At 34.1% G+C, this 17,440-nt stretch overlaps 1 protein-coding gene across 1 annotated transcript in view; it reads left to right on the top strand.

Moving 5' to 3' along the window:
• Window positions 1–292, top strand: part of LOC105035576 (uncharacterized) — a 44,018-nt gene extending 43,726 nt beyond the window's left edge. The window contains exon 2 of the mRNA XM_010911176.4: window positions 47–292. The gene's annotated coding sequence lies outside the window, so the exon portion shown is untranslated. The remainder of the gene's footprint in view (window positions 1–46) is intronic.
• Window positions 293–17,440: the final 17,148 nt, after the last annotated feature.

Genomic DNA, 17,440 nt, shown 5'->3' with positions numbered 1-17,440 from the left:
AAGCTCTAATTCTTTTTTTGTTCTTTTGTTCATGTATTTCTTGCAGGTGGCCGTATTCTGTTTACTATGGTGATTTCAGGAGTATCTAGATGGCTGATGTTTAGAAAGAGTCACCAGTGAAAATTTGCTTGGTTGGCCTCAAAAGTTCATGGTTGTATAAAATATAGGTACATTTTGGTCATGCCTTGATTGTTAAGAATCTTAACATGGTATGTGGCTAACATCTTTTTCTCAGGCTGCAAATGGAAAATTGAAATCCTAATCCATTGTTGAGGATGAGTCCTTTTCCCAAGTTAGTAATCCTACTCTAGTTGCTGATACTAACTGTGTATTCTCGCTTTGCATACAGCAAAAAATATCGGAGCGGAGGGCCCATGTGTCGCCATGCCCCTTTTCAAAGTAACGTCTTTTTTCAAAATAATTTATTTTGCTCTTAAAATAATTATAGGTTCCGTAAAGTCCTTTGACATACAAGCAAGAGCTTAACCAAACCCAACACACCATTATCATAGGAAAGGAAAGCAATGGTCTGTTTGAGAAATCTAGTTGGTTTGGGCTGGATTTTCTACAGAATCGTAGATTATATAGTTCATTTAAGGTCCTTGTCAACCTAATTTATCTGCCTCCCAAATCCTGTCGGGGGAAGAAAGAGATTTTGTAGGTCTTATTTTTTTATCCTGCAGTCTAACAGGTCCATCGATAGAATTTAGCTCAAAAATTAGGATGGGCCTTTAGAAGAAATGGACTGGGAGGCTAACAGGCTGAATATTTGTGGGAATTCTACTTCAATCCTGCCCTTGGTAGTTAAAATAGCCGTATCATCATTTCTAATCTTTCCTCTGTTGAGTGAAAAGAAAATCAATGTCTCTGTTGACAATTGTACCGTGTCAGGGTCCAACTGGTGTCATCAAACCGAGCTTTACCGGAATTTCATGTGGGAAATTAAATGCCACATGCTTTAACCTTTTTTTTCATGAAGTGCTAGCATAAGCTGATATTCTTGTCAATTAAGAGCTGGTAGATCTTTTGATAAAAACCATCAAGAGAATTGAAAAATTGCAGGTTTAACCATGGTTCCATTTAGTATTTTTTGTTTGGTTGGTTATCTTCTTTAAGATTTATTTTTTCTGTTTGAGATCAGCTTTGAGATTGTAATCAAGTGGGTACAGTATCCATTATGTTGGAACTTTTTTTGGGGCTTATGTGGATACTTGCATCCAACTCCAAAATTCTGTGTCAAATATGTCTGAATTGGATATATAGTCCATACTTGGATACTTATATATTGCTTTTAAGAAGCCATTTTTAAAAATTAGAAGAGACAAACTATTCTGGCAATAACTTTGATCTTCTATTTTGATGTTAGTGAGTACTTGTTCTTTTAAAGATTGATTAAGCATGATGTATTCAAATAATTTTATATGATATTATTTTTTATATACTCTTAAGTTAATTAGGTAGTTTTGAATGAGAAATATTCTCAACAAATAATATTTCTTAATATTTATTTTTTCATATTTAAGCAAATAATATTTGAAAATACAAATATATAATTTGCTTGAATTATGTTTATTCTACAAATCCTGTAGCTTATTTTTTTCATACTTAGGAAACTTGGCTTGGATTTCTATCAATCGTAGTGGATCAGAACTTGGGTGAGTTACCTTGCAAGTTAGTAATACATAATATTATAGAAATATAATTATATAAAAAATGTTATCAAAATTATAAAGAAAATATGTAAAATAGACAATAGTGATAAACTAATAATATAAAAATAATTATAAAACAATGTGGGTCATCAGGTCTGAAAATAATTCACATCATCAATATAATAAGTGATAAAATCTTAAAATCATATTCCCAATATTGAAATGCTTCAATTAATAATTGGCAAGTCCATATAATTAGATAATTAATTCAGTCTTTAAGTTCGATCATAATATCAAATATAATTAATCATGCCAATGTATCTATACATAAGGTTGCAAATAGATCGGGTTGACCTGTGATTTGATTCGACTTGATCTATTTAGATCCAACTTAACCTATTCTTGAAGGCTTGTTGGATTCAAATATTTGACGCATTTCACATGGCAACTCGGGTCTAGATTTTGTAAATTTTGACCCAATTTGTTGCTGCAACCTATGGGGGGAGAGAATAAATTGGGTTAAACAATTTTAAGTGAAGAGTGAACCACAAAAAATGTCAAGATTGTAAAGTGTAATGTGCAATGGCAATAGTGAACAATGTATAGAATAATGAAACTAGTAAGCAAGTGAATAATACAATGATGCAAGAAGAGTAAATAAGTCATCATAAATAATGAGGGCTTATAGTGGTTCGGTGTCAATCTTACATCTACTCTCCAAACTTCTACTTGAAAATTTAAATCTATTAATCGTACACAATGATTACAATGTCGGATTCTATCGATCCTAATTTTTTCAAGCTAGGCACTTATTTTTCGGATATAAGCTAACCCAATATACTCCAATTTAAGGCTCGGATCAACCTTTCCTAAGCTTTGTGATCCCTCCAAAACTTTTACACAAATTAGCAAGCAAGAGCAAGAAATATGACAATGTAAATCAGGTTTAGCTCCCGAATGAATATAGTGAAATTTTAAATACACTTTACTCTAAGTTGGAGAAGCCTTTAAGAATATCCTTTGATGGAATAAAGAGTTGAATGCACTTTTGAAGAGGTGGTTGAGCTTGAATTGAATGCTTCTTTATTTTGGAGTTGAAATCTCTTAAGATTTGATTTTCTTCTTGATTATCCTTGAGGTTTTCCTCCTTTTGAATGGCTTTATACCTTCAATTAATGCTGGAGAGTGAACAATAGCCATTTAAAGTAGTTGGAGAGTATTTAATGGGCATTAATTGTAAAAAAAATAGACTGAAAAACTAATCGTTATGCAGGTTTCTATCTCAAGGGTTGATTCATGGGTCATCCCCTGGCACAGGGGTTGACCCATGGGTCGATCCCTGGATTGTTCTTTGTGGCAGAACAAAAACATCTCATTTCTATTTTTGACCTGCGGCACAGCAGGGGTCGACTAATTGGTCGTCCCCAGGGTCATCCCCTTTTGCATGCCGGCTGAAAACTAGCATGCCAATGATCCTTTTCATGGGTCGACTCTAAGGTCATCCCTTTTTGCATGGCGGCCAAAAACTAACGTGCTAATGATCCTTTTCAAAAAAGGTCGATCCCTTTGCTCAAACATGATTTTATTCAATTTTTGATTTTCAAAATTTTCAAAATTTCCTCCAAATATTTTGAAGTCTTCTTTAATATTCTTGAGGCTTCTGAAAAGCATTGTCTTGATCTCTAACTTAATGAAATTGTAGCTTTGGCCTTCTCCAAGTATTTTATTAATTCAAAATTTTTTGAATATTCTGAAATACACATTTAAGATTCTTCAAAAAAAAAAATCATTAGTACTCCTCTCAAATGTTTTGTAGCATCAAAATCAATTCTTGGAATAACAATCTCTCTTTTTGATGATTACAAAATATTTGAATATAAGCAAAAATAAGATATATAGAGTATTTGAGTAAAGTATTGTCATTAAAGATATGCGAACTTAAAACTAAGGCAATATACAAGTGTATTCAATTAATATAGCTTTTTTAAGACATGAGCTCTATAGTATCAAAACATAGTATTAAGGCCAAAAGGTAGGTGATACAGTGCATCATTAGAATAAAAAATCAAGCATAAATTAAAGGATTGCCACATTCATTTGAGAATTTTTAAAAATTTACTTATACCAAACAATATATTTACTCTCCCTTTTTGGCATCATCAATTAAAAAATCTACTCACCCTTTTTTTTTGATCAAATGAGAGAAACCTGCTGCTTTAAAATATAACACATGCCACATTCAAATATCATGTTCAATGTTCATGACAAAATAAAAAGCCAAAATAATATCAAATTAACATTAGTCACATAAGAGCCATCACCATATTTCACATCAACCACAAGTCTAAAATAAGTTCATATCAGCCACAAGTACATAATTCCAGCCAAAATGTATGAAATAGTGACATTAAGTTCACATGATACATAAGGACATGTATGAAATAGTGATATTAAGTTCACATGATACATAAGGACATACGGTCAGCCAAAATAAAAATATACAACCAAAAAGATGGCTAACATAACATAATACAATATGACATAACATAACATAACATAGACTAATCATCAGAATCAGAAGAGGAGATCTCATGATGAACAAAGGGATGAGATGAAGCATGACTACGCCGACCTCGACTCTTACTAGAGGATCCGGCATGGGTGGAGTGAGGGGATGATCCAGAAGGCTAAGAAGAAGATGGGCTCTAGCCAATAGTATAAGTTTGATGGAGTCAAGTTGACCTAATACTCTTGACATGGACTGTAGAAGAGAACCAACCCCACTAGCAACAGCCTCACTCGACTATGTGATCTCCTGACTCAGTATCTTGATCCCAGACTCAATCATACCATGAAGTCTCCTTGCCTCGACTGATAACTCTGAAATCTATATGATGTCGTATTTCAGCCCGATGGGAAGTGATAGAGTTATCATCTCTCTTTGCAAATCAAATACTTTACCAGTGAGCCTAAGAACTGTGCTCTCAAGTTGCTCAACGCGTGCATTTGTGTCAGAGAACATTTGCGTCACCATAGAAATATGAGAAAACAATGACTGATCAGATGAGGGGACCATGTGGAAGCTTTCCCCCTGAGATGTGCTCCTGGTGGCGAGAATGATCCTGGCGACCTGCTGTGAGAGAGTCTAAAGCTGTGAAAGAATAATGTCCTATAAGCCAATCGCATATGTGATACGATGGAATATTTTTTTATATTTTATCTTTCAAACTTATGTATTTGATATTATTTATTAATAAAATTAGGCATCTTTGATTCATTATATGTGGCATCTTATACTTGTTTAAGATTATAATGAACCTCATAGATTAGGGTAATGATTTTAGGACCATGATGAGATCATGTCAGTGAGATCTAAATCTTTGATAGCCATGATCTAAAATATTTTCAGTCATTGGTTCATTGAGTCGGAGATCAATGATACCAGAAAGACTGGCACATCCTATATATACTCGATGGAGAGGGTGGTTGATCTCACAACCACTTATGTGCGATACTAATACAAGGATGTGGGTGCTCATTAGAGAATGAGTTCACCGAATTGACCTACGAGAGAATATCTGATGGAGCCTTATTTGCATGTCAGTAGGTTATTTTCTAGTGAGAGTTGTGCAAGTGATCCTTAGACCTGAGATCACTATGGTACCTTGCGATATGAATTCATATTTTGGTTCATTCCCTAACTTAGTTCTCTGATCCTTGTATGAGATATTCTGGATATGGTGAAGTGTGTATAGAGATTGTGAGTGGTTAATAAAGGATCGGTCACTCCTAATAAGGAGCTCATAGATCGATGATTTGGGAAGTCTTTGGCCAAAATAAGATGATAATTAGAAAAGAGTTTTTAATGTATCATCAATTGAATCATCATCTTCTGATCGAGATACATATAGATTAGCATTTGATTTTGACATGATTCTATACCCATTGCTCATCTGGGATGTTGTATGATTGAAAAATTGAATTGCACGGTAACTTGCCACTAAAGGATAATTTTGATATTTCTATTAAATTTTATCTCTTTCGAGTAGTTATGATATATTGCTAGATATCAATTTTGACTTATAGACTCATAAGAATTAAAGAAGTTTAATTTGAGAATTAATTAGAAAGAGTTCTGATTAATTGATGCAATTGGACTGACCTAATCTAATCAGATTAGGATTAGGTCAAGAGCTTAGATCCACTGCTGGCTAGATTTAGAACTAATGGGTCACACACTTTGGGATTTGATCTTAGTCTAATTTTATTTAAACTTATTGTAAGTTTTAAGGGTTAATTTGATATGCTAGCACATTGTATTAATCCAAGTTTTCAATTTGGTTAGTTCAGAGTGTTTGAGCTAGACTTAATCTGTTACTTTGAACCTAATTAGATTAGGTCTATATTTAATTGATTTCTTGCCTTTACATGAAAGTATTTCATGTGTGAAAGAGATTCTCCATACCATCCCCCTGAATTCAATGCTAAGATTTATGGATGTGGTAAAAGAAGTCTTTTTTTTAATACATCTCTTTATTTTTTACTCTATTTATTTCTTTCACACATCATTAATATATGATATTTATGGATGTGGAAGAGGAGGAGTTTTTCTACACTTGAGACTCCTCCACATCATTTATTCTTGCATGGCGATTCATTTCTTCATGTGAGAAGGTGGAGCACCAAGAGATGGCGCCTCTTGGGAGACCCATGCACCTCTTCATTTCCTATTTATAGAGAATGCCCCCTATGGATTTTAAAGTAGATATCCTGGCATTTAGGCATGGGATAAGTGAGGATTATGCCAAAAAGTTTTGAAAAAAATTAAGAAAAAGAAGAGAGAAAAAATAGAAAGAGAGAGAAGAAGAAAGAAAAAGACAAGTGAGGGCTGCTTGACTTAGGATTTGATTTTTTCATGTGTTAGAGTATAAAATCAAACTCTAGATGGTGAGATCTCTTGAGAAGAGATTTTTGGTGTGGTCCTAGTAGAGGAATCAAAGACAAATAGATAGGGTGCGATTCATTCTTGGAGAAGAACATTGGTAGCATTCTTGTGAAGAAAGGCTATAGCACTATTTTGGTTGGAAAGAATCTTGATCATCTTTCATGTGGATATCTGTTGGAGGGCTTCTACTTTAGAGCCTTATGGAGATCATTTTGTCATCTGATTATCTTCTTTAGAAAGTATAATTTTTATCCTATTGTATGCTTGAATGGTTTAATTGGAGTCTATAAGTTGATTCTAGGATTTGAGTTTCGGTATGCTGGTTTTAAGTGTTAAAATTTTTTTTATGCATGTTAAAAAAATTTTGAAATCCATATTCTACTACATCATTGGAACTCAACCGTAGTATCAGAGCCACTTTTGTTAGATTCAATCAAACAGGTGCTATTGTTGTAGTATAGATGTGATCTAATTCATATAATGTCGAAATGTTCTATCGATTTCTTACATCGATCTTAAAATCAAAAATTATTTTTGATCATGATTCAAGTATGACTTTAAATTTTGGTTGTTAAATTTTAAATTTATCATAATATGAAATTTTATGATTCATGGTAGATTGATGTTTGAATCAATTTTATTAGGGTGTATTGTTTCTAGCCTATTATTGACTAGAAAAGCATCGGAGAGCTTCCCACCTCCTTACCTAGCCAATTTGGTCTATTGAGTTTCGAGTTTGGATTGCTTAACGATGTAGACATTACATGTGCCTTCCTCCATGCTAAGCCAATATCATGTCAAGAATTATAGTGAGTTTGTTTTGCAACACAAAGCTTACTATGGAGATTGATGTGGGGTTATCTTAGTGCATATTTAATGCTTACAGTATTTTGGATATATTGCTTTCTTGTGCAACCACGAGGATAGCATCATTCAGATATGACTATATAAAAATGAAGGGCCTAACTTAACTAAAATATTATAGTTTGTTGTGCAACCACAAAGCTATGAATATTTTAGAGACAGAAAGATATTGAGAGTTGCATGAGATGCAATTGAAAAGGAGTTTCCTATCTTTGAATTCATGAAGGTTTGTTGTGCAACTACAAGACCTTTTGTGAGGAATGAAGATCTCAACCCCATTAAAAAAACCAATAGGGTTTCTCATTTATCATAAGAGAGGGCTATTGTATTCGATAAAATAGTGAGAGTAACAATTAGATAAAAGATCTAATCTAGTTGTGTATGTCATCATGAGTTATCCACTTATATTGGTTCCTTGTTATTATAGATTGATCTGTATAATGACATCCTCACTTTCACTGCATGGCATACTAGATGCCAACAAGTTGACCGGATCCAATTACGTGGACTGGTTGAGGAACCTGAGAATTATTCTCACATAGAAAAAAATCTCCTATATTCTAGATACCCCTGCACTCGACATGAACGATGAGGATGCAACTGAGAAGGAAAGGGCCACATACAAGATATGGCAAGATGACAGTGTGACTGTCAAATGTGTCATACTTGCCTGTATGAGCAATTTACTTTAGAGGCAATATGAAGGTATGGATGTTCCTTCCATACTCCTTAATCTAAAGGAGTTATATGGAGAACAAAATCAGACTGCTAGATATGAGATATCTAAGTAGCTGTTTCATACTAGGATAAGTGAAAGCACATCCATGCAGACTCATATCCTGAAGATGATTGATCTGATCACTCATTTGGGATAGCTAGATTTTGCAATGGATGGTGAGCTTAGTCAGGATCTGATCTTGCAATCACTCCCTAATTCCTTCTCACAGTTTGTCATAAACTATTATATGAACAAACTGAACTCCTGCCTGCCTGAGCTGCTCAATATGTTGAAGACAACAGAGAGCCATTTCAAGGGTGAAAAGTCTCCAGTTCTTCTTGTGAATAAGATCTCCAAGAAGAAAGGCAAGAAGGGTTCTAAGAAAAAGTTGAACCCTAAGGCTAGATCTCAAAGAAGAAGGCGAAGAAGGTCTTTGCCAAAGGCACCTATTATCGGTGTGACAAAGAAGGGCACTGGAAGAGGAACTGCAAGGACTACCTTGCATGTTTGAAGTATAAGGAAGCAAATATTGCGAAAGGTTTGTATATGATACAAACAAACTTATCACTAAATACTTCATCTTTAGATTCTTGGGTATTGGATACTGCCTGTGGTTTACACCTTTATGAATCATTGCAGGGTCTGCAGGATATAAGGAGTCTAAATGAAGGTGATTTCACACTGTTCGGTGTTAGTGGAGAGTTCATCCTGACTGAAGTTGTAAGAATTAGGCTGTTGAAGTTACCTTTGGATAAAGTTTTAGAATTGAAGGCTTGTTATTATGTCTCTAATATTGTTAGAAATATTATTTCTATACCTATGTTATTGGAACAAAGTTTTGAAATAAGAGGAAAGGATAATAGTTGCTCTATTTATTTTTCTAATGAATCTTATGAAAATACTTTTATTGATAATGATCTTTTATTCTTAGCACTTAATGATAATATTATTCATGTTAATTAAATGAAGAAAAAGAAGAGAGAAGATGTGAATGTCACATATCTGTAGCACTGCCCACTTGGTCATATCAATGAGTCAAGAATTAACAAGTTATACAATTTTTTTTTAATTCTTATGATATTGAATCATATAAAATTTGTGAATCTTATCTTATGGGTAAGATGACCAAAACTCCATTTACTGGACATGGACATAGGGTGAGTGATATTTTGGGCCTAGTATATACCGATGTTTGTGGTTCAATATCGACTCAAGCTAGAGGTGGATACTCCTACTTCATCATATTTACTGTTGATTTATCTAGGTTTGGATATATGTATTTAATAAAATATAAATTTGAAGCCTTTGATAAGTTTAAAAAGTATCAAAAAATAGTTGAGAAATAAACTGATAAGAGTATCAAGGCTCTTCAATATGATCGAGGAGGCGAATACTTAACTAGTGAGTTTTTTGATCATTTAAAAAAAAATAGAATTATCTCTCAATGGACTCCTCCCTATACTTCACAATTAAATGGTATTGCAGAAAGGAAGAATTGCACTTTATTAGATATGGTGCGGTCCATGATGTGCTTCACAGATTTTTTGATCTTTATCTGGGGTCATGCCCTAGAGACTGCCGCACATGTTTTAAATTGGGTACCTGGTAAACCTATCCCTAGTACTCCATATGAGATATGAAGAGGTAGGAAGCCTAATCTTAAGTATCTTAAGATTTGGGACTATCCTACTTATGTCAAGAATACTGAAGGACATAAGCTAAGTGTTAGGTCGGATAAACGTAGGTTTGTAGGTTATCTTAAGGAGAGTATAGGATAGTACTTCTACTATCCTACTCAATAAAAGATGTTTGTTATAGGCATGCCACTTTTTGAAGAAAAAATTTATCCAAAAAGAGGACAGTAGGAGGACAGTTGAACTTGAGGAAGTTTAAGACCTACAGTCTATCTAGAAGCAATATGTGGAGAGTCCACAAGTTGATCCTCAACCTGATGTGCCCATTGTTGAGATACAACCAGAACACACACATCCTCTTCGAAGGTCAGGTAGAGTACATAATGTACCATTCAGGTATGGATTTGTCATTGAGAATGATAACTTATTACACATCATTGAGAATGATGTCTCACAATCTATTTGGAAGCAGTCATGAGTAGTGACTCTGATAGATGGCTTGAAGTCATGAAATCTGAAATAGACTTCATGTATGCCAATTAAGTTTGAACTTTGGTTGATGCACCTGAGGGTGTGACCCCAATAGGCTGCAAATGGATCTTCTAGAAGAAGATTGGAGTAGATGGGTAGGTAGAGACCTATAAGGTCAGGCTAGTAGCAAAAAGTTTCAGACAAAAATAAAGTGTTGACTATGAAGAAATCTTTTTGTCTGTAGCCATGCTCAAGTCTATTCAGATTATGCTTGCTATAACTGCATATCATGCTATGAGATCTGACAGATGGATGTCAAGACTATTTTTTTCAATCAAAATCTTGAAGAAGAAGTCTACATGACTCAGCTAGAGGGATTTATCTCCAATGGGAGGGCAAATCAAGTATGCAGCTAAAAAAATCTATTTGTAGACTAAAGTAGGTATCAAAGAGTTGGAACATTCATTTTGATGAGACAGTCAAATTGTTTGCTTTATCAACAATATGGATGAAACATATATATATATAAGAAGACTTATAGGAGTGCCATTATCTTCTTGATTTTGTACATGGATGACATATTGCTCATTGAGAATGACATCCCTATGTTGCAATCGGTCAAAACATGACTATTATAAAAATTTTCCATGAAAGATTTGGGTGAAGCATCCTATATACTTGGTATAAAGATCTATAGGGATAGATCGAAAAGGATGCTTGGCTTGTCCTAGTCTAGATACATAGATCTTATGTTGAAGAGGTTCAATATGGAGGGAAGTAAGAGAGGTTACTTACTGATGAGTCATGGCATACAACTCTCTAAGAAGATGTCTCCTAAGATACCTAAAGAGAGAAATAGAATGAGTTCTATTCCTTATGCTTCGATTGTAGGATCGATTATGTATGCTATGTACCAGATCTGATGTGATATGCTTTGGGTATTGTAAGCAGATTTCAGATAGATCTAGCGGTGGATTATTGGAAAGCTATGATAAATATTCTCAAGTACTTGAAAAGGATGAGATGTTTTTCTTATATATGGTGGATTTAATTTGAAATTGAAACGCTTTACTGATTTCAATTTTCAATCTGATTCGGATGATAACAAATCCATATCTGGATATGTGTTCACCCTATATAGTGGCGCAGTAAGTTGAAAAAGTTTCAAACAGTAAACTATTGCTGACTCAGTCACTGAGGTCGAGTATATTGCTGCTAGTGAGGCTGCTAAGGTGGCCATCTGGATGAAGAAGTTCATTTCAGAGTTGGGTGTGGTTTCTGAAATTGAATAACCAGTACCTCTCTATTGTGATAATACTGGTAAGTTAATCAAGCTACAGAAGCAAGGTCTCATCATAATTTGATGCACATCCAAAGGCGATTCCACCTCATTTCGGAGATAGTCAAAAGATGCGACGTGATCGTTAAGCGAGTTGACACCAATAACAATATAGTGGATCGGTTTTACTAAGATCTTGTCATTGCAGTAGTTTGACCACCACCTAGATTGCATGGGCATCAAGTATAGGAGCGATTGGCTTTAGTGCAAGTAAAAGATTGAAAGAATAATACCCTATAAGCTTATTGCATATGTGATGCGATGGAGTATTTTTCTATATTTTATCTTTCAAACTTATATATTTGACATTATTTATTAATAAAGTTAGATATTTTTGATTTATTATATGCTACATCTTATACTTGTTTAAGATTATAATGAACCTTATAGATTAGGACAATAATTTTAGGACCATGATGAGATCATACCAGTAAGACCTAAATCTTTGATAGCTCTGATCTAAAATATTTTCAGTCGTTGGTTCATTGAGTCAGAGATCAATGATATCGAAAAGACTGGCATATCTTATGTATGATCGATGGAGAGGATTGTTGATCTTACAACCACTTGTGTGTGATACTAATATAAAGATGTGTGTGCTCATTAGAGAATGAGCTCATTGAATTGACCTATGAGAGAACATCTGATGGAGCCTTATTTGCATGTTAGTAGGTTGTTCTCTAGTGGGAGTTGTGCAAGTGATTCTTAGATTTGAGATCACCATGGTACCTTATGTACATGAATCCATATTTTGATTTATTCCCTAGCTTGGTTCTTTGATCCTTGTGTGGGGTGTTCTAGATATAGTGAAGTATGCATGAAAATTATGAGTGATCAATAAGAGATTGGTCACTCATAATAAAGGGAGCGAACATCCTATGTGATCTCACAGATTGATAATTCGAAAAATCTTTGATCAAAATAAGATGATAATTAAATTTTTTTTAATATATCATTAATTAAATTATTACTTTAGATCGAGATACATATAGATCAGCATTTGATTTTGACATGATTTCATATCTATTGCTCATTGGGATGTTGTATGACTGAAGATTAAATTGCATGATAACTTATCACTAAAGGATAATTTTGATATTTTCATTAAATTTTATCTCTTTCAGATAGTCATGATACATTATTTGATATTAATCTTGACTTATGGACTCGCAAGAATTAAAAGAGTTTAATTTAAGAATTAATCAAAAAAATTCTGATTAATTGATGCAATTAGACTAACCTAATCTAATCAAATTAGGGTTAGATCAAGAGCTTGGGTCCACTATTAGCTAGATTTGAAATCCAATGGGTCACACACTTTGAGATTTGATCTTGATCTAATTTTATTTGAACTTGTTACAAGTTTTAAGGGTTAGTTTGATATGCTAGCACATTGTGTTAACCCAAGTTTCTAATTTGGTTAGTTCAAAGTGTTTGAGCTAGGCTTAACTTATTGCTTTGAACCTAATTGGATTAGGTCCATATTTAATTGATTTCTTGCCTTTACATAGAAGTATTTTATGTGTGAAAGAGATTCTCCATGCCACCTACCTGAATTCAATGCCAAAATTTATGGGTGTGGTAAAAGAAGAGTCTTTTAATACATCTCTTTGTTTCCCTCTCCATTTATTTCCTTCACACACCATTAATATATGATATTTATGGTGTGGAAGAGGAGAAGTTTTTTTGCATTTGGGACTCCACACCATTTATTCTTACATGAGGATTCATTTCCCCATGTGAGAAGGTGGAGCACCAAGAGTTGGCGCCCCTTGGGAGACCCATGCACCTCTTCATTTTCTATTTATAGGGAAGGCCCCTATGAATTTTGGAGTAGATATCCTAACATTTGGGCATGGGATAAGTAAGGATTAAGAAAAAAAATTCTAAAAAAAATTAAGAAAAAGAAGAGAGGGAAAAATAGAAAGAGAGAGAAGAATAGAGAAAAAAGCAAGTGAGAGCCGCTTACCCTAAGGTTTGGTTTTTTCATATGTTGGAGTACAAAACCAAACTATAGATGGTGAGATCTCTTGAGAAGAGATTCTTGGCATGGTCTTAGTAGAGGAATCAAAGGCAAATAGATAGTGGTGTGATTTATTCTTGGAGAAGGACATTGGCAGTATTCTTGTGAAGAAAGGCTGTAGCACTATTTTGGTGGGAAAGGATCTCGATCATCTTTCGTGTAGATTACCATTGGAGGGCTTCTACTTTAGAGTTTTATGGAGATCATTTTGCCATCTAATCATCTTCTTTAAGAAGTATAATTTCTATCCTATTGCATGCTTGAATGTTTTGATTGGAGTCTATAAGGTGCTTCTAGGGTTTGTATTTCGGTATGCTGTTTTAAGTATTAAAACTCTTTTTATGCATGTTAAAAAATTTTTGAAATCCATGTTCTGCTGCATGACTGAAATCCAACAAGCTGGTCATCCATTAGTCTGATAGGTGAATGATCGGATCGGCACCCAGATTGTGGCTCAGTGAAATCTCTCCTAACTGCCTCAAAAGGACCTACCTTAGGATCTGAAACAAACTGAATATCAGGGATCTGCACTCATGAGGTAGTGAAGAAGGTCCCTCCCTCTCAGCTCTGTCCTCCTCTTCCTTAGTGCCTTTACTCCAATGGCCATCAACTTTGGTGAAACCCATCCGGTGTAGAGTGCTACGATTGTAAGTGTCTGTATGGAATAGACGACTGGTGGCCTCCCTCTCAAAACTGATCCCAAATCTCTTGAAAACAAGTGTGAGAGCCATTCCATAAGGTAAATGGGCTTTAAATCTATTTAAGATCTCACGCATCACTTCAAATATAAGCATGGGAGGTTAATGGGAATTTCACAGATTATATGGTGCATAACACATATGTCCCTCTACAAAATAAAATCATGTCTACTTCCTCTAGGAAAAAATAATTTTGTTATCATATGATGGAGGAGTCTCATTTCAACACCTAAATCTTTAGCTTCAATTTTACTAATTCCCCTCACATCTTATCTTCCCAAAATTAATTTAAAACCATCTTCTTCCTCACAAGATCCTTCATAAGGAAGGTATAGAATCTTTCCAAGATGATATAGATCCAAAACAACTTCTACACCTTTGACAAGGGATCTACCAATTCTATCATGATAGATGAAATTTTGATAAAATTCTCTAACATGATCAACATATGTAGTTTCCTTAAGCAAACAATAAAACTTCCATCCTTGCCTCTTAAATCTTTTCACCAATTACAAAACCTTCTGATTCAAAGAAATTAAAATCAATGTTTCTTCCTAATTCTACTTTCTTTGCAGAAAATAGTATGTTGCTGGAAGTCACAGGTGAAGAGGAAGATGGAATGGGAGTAGGAGCTGACTTCTTCCTATATTCTTTTTCTAATATCCGGGTGGGCTTCCTTCTTTGGGGAAGTTTTATCTTCTGTGCCATGGGAGATCAAAGGATAGCAAGAACCAACCAAGAGGATGGGGAACCAACTCTGGAGAAAGAAAAATGGGTAAAAAATGGTGGGCAATGTTGAAAATTGTGTCCTAAAGCCAATCGTTTGACGATTGTACTAATTATAAATATATATGAATGATAAATAATAAAAATTATTTGATATTTTTCATCACAAGATATATCTTCTAACGAACTTTTATTTTATGATGAAGTTCTTAGGACTACTTTGATCGATAAAGGAGGATTTATCGCGTAGTCCTTAAATTAGTTCGCGATCAAACGATATGCTATTACTAGAACAATAGCGATATCAAGCGTAGGTCATTGTATGCCATATGTATTAGTTATCTTTATAACCAAATAGAATGAGATACTGGTATGGCATGCAGGTGAGATATAGGAGTACATCATCACTGAACATGACCAACTGTGGAGCACTCTGCTGTCAAGGGTAGCTCGTGAATGGTATGGGTATAAGTGTCCCTCCGACCTGAGATCATCACGGTGATTTGCAAGCAACTCATTATACTTTGGTGCCAGACTAACTGAGTTTTTAATTCATGATGGAAGATTTTTGAGTATAGTCAAGTACTTGTCAAGTCGGTGCGTGAGTCAAGATGGGATTGACCTCTCCGAATTAGTAGGAGATATGCATCAGTGTATTTCAATTTAGCAAAACCTAAGCCTGGATAATCCATATGATGGATTTGAAAAAGATTAAAATATAATGTAGATGACTTATCTAGGATTGACAGTTAAATGTTAGGTTATCCTCGAGCATTAGGGTCAAAGGGATGAATTATACGATAACCATACACCAATAGATTCTTGAATGTTGCTTCGCCATCATTCGATCTATCCAGACGTCGGGTCATCATTGCTACATGGTTACATCGATTGGTTCAGAAGGTATTTCTGTACTATCATTTTAGTTCAAACCTATGAGGTCACACTCAAAAGAAATTTCTGACTGATCATGTGACTGATCAATGATTGAGAATCGTTTAAGGGCTTAATTGTCAATTTGATTGATGGTTAACCTTATGTAAAAGTTACAATAAATTAATTCATCAAGTATTAGTGAATTAATAAAGATTATTTAGTAATTAAATTATTGATTAGCTTAATTTGATTGAGTAAAGAGGATTAAATAAAATCTAATTGAATTTGATTGAATTAAATTTGGCCCGATTAGGTTATAAGATGATCTAATCGCTAAGGAAGAATTATCTCTGATTTGATCAGAATTTGGTTCAATCAATTTTTAATTTGATTAAAATTTAATTAAAAATTTATAAATCTAATTAGATTAGATTTTATATTTTTTATTAGGGCTAAATCAGATGTGATTTGGTTTGGATTCAAATAAGAAAATTAAGAGTCCTTATTGGAATAGGACTCTTCTCCCTGCGCCAACCCAGATTACATGCCATATATCTCTACTCACAAAATTATTTTATATGATATTTTTTATATCAAAGAGTCCTTTTCCTTATCTATCTCATGTCTAAATCTAATTTGGTTTTGATAAAAAGAAGGTTCTAAAATTAAATTTTAAAATATTCTTTATCAGAGAATCTGTTCTCGTTCAGATCAATCTCTCCGTGCCAATAAATTTTTTTCTCCTTATATGTGTGATATTTTGAGAAGATTATTTGTGAAAAATTAGTAGGAGAACTGATTTATTGTAAAAAAATATGGAAAGGGGCATCCCATATTTTTTTGACATATTTTTGTATGTGAAATTGTGAAGGGAGGCAGAATCCTGTAAGAGTTCAGGATCATTAGGATGTCCCCACCCACTTATACATCTATAAAAGGGGTTTTTGTGATTTCTTTTGTGTATGTAAGATACAGAAGAGAGCTCTTCATGTGATAGAAGCTTGGGTATAGTTCATCATATAAAAAATAAAGAGGAGGATCCTCTCTCTTGGGGTGTGTGCAAAAATCTGAATTTTAGATTTTTCATTCTAAAGGTTTGGGAGGAGGAAATAAATTAGAAAAAAATTATTTTCTTCTCCATCTTTCTTTCATCTCTTTATCTCCTCTAGAAGTCCATCTTCAATCTCTGAAAAAGTTCTAGAGATTTGAAGAAAGGATCTAGATTAGCCAAGAAGAAGGTCTTCGCGAGAGCTAGCACTTCGGAGAAGACCGATCAGATCAGAGCTTCGAGTGGATTTTTTATAGAGACCAGACGTGTGTGTAGCTATGAACAACAAGCAAGGATCCTCTCAATCATGTCTCTCAGTAGTAGAGATCATCGACCCGTGCTTAGGTATGGAGTTCTGAACTCAGATTAGAAGTAGATGTGATCTACTGCTCATATGCATGCATGGTGATTTTATTTTCAGATTATTTTAGATTTTATATGCAACA

Source organism: Elaeis guineensis, chromosome 11, assembly GCF_000442705.2.
Source record: "Elaeis guineensis isolate ETL-2024a chromosome 11, EG11, whole genome shotgun sequence".
Lineage (NCBI taxonomy): Eukaryota > Viridiplantae > Streptophyta > Magnoliopsida > Arecales > Arecaceae > Elaeis > Elaeis guineensis.
This window is presented reverse-complemented; position numbering and strand designations above follow the sequence as displayed.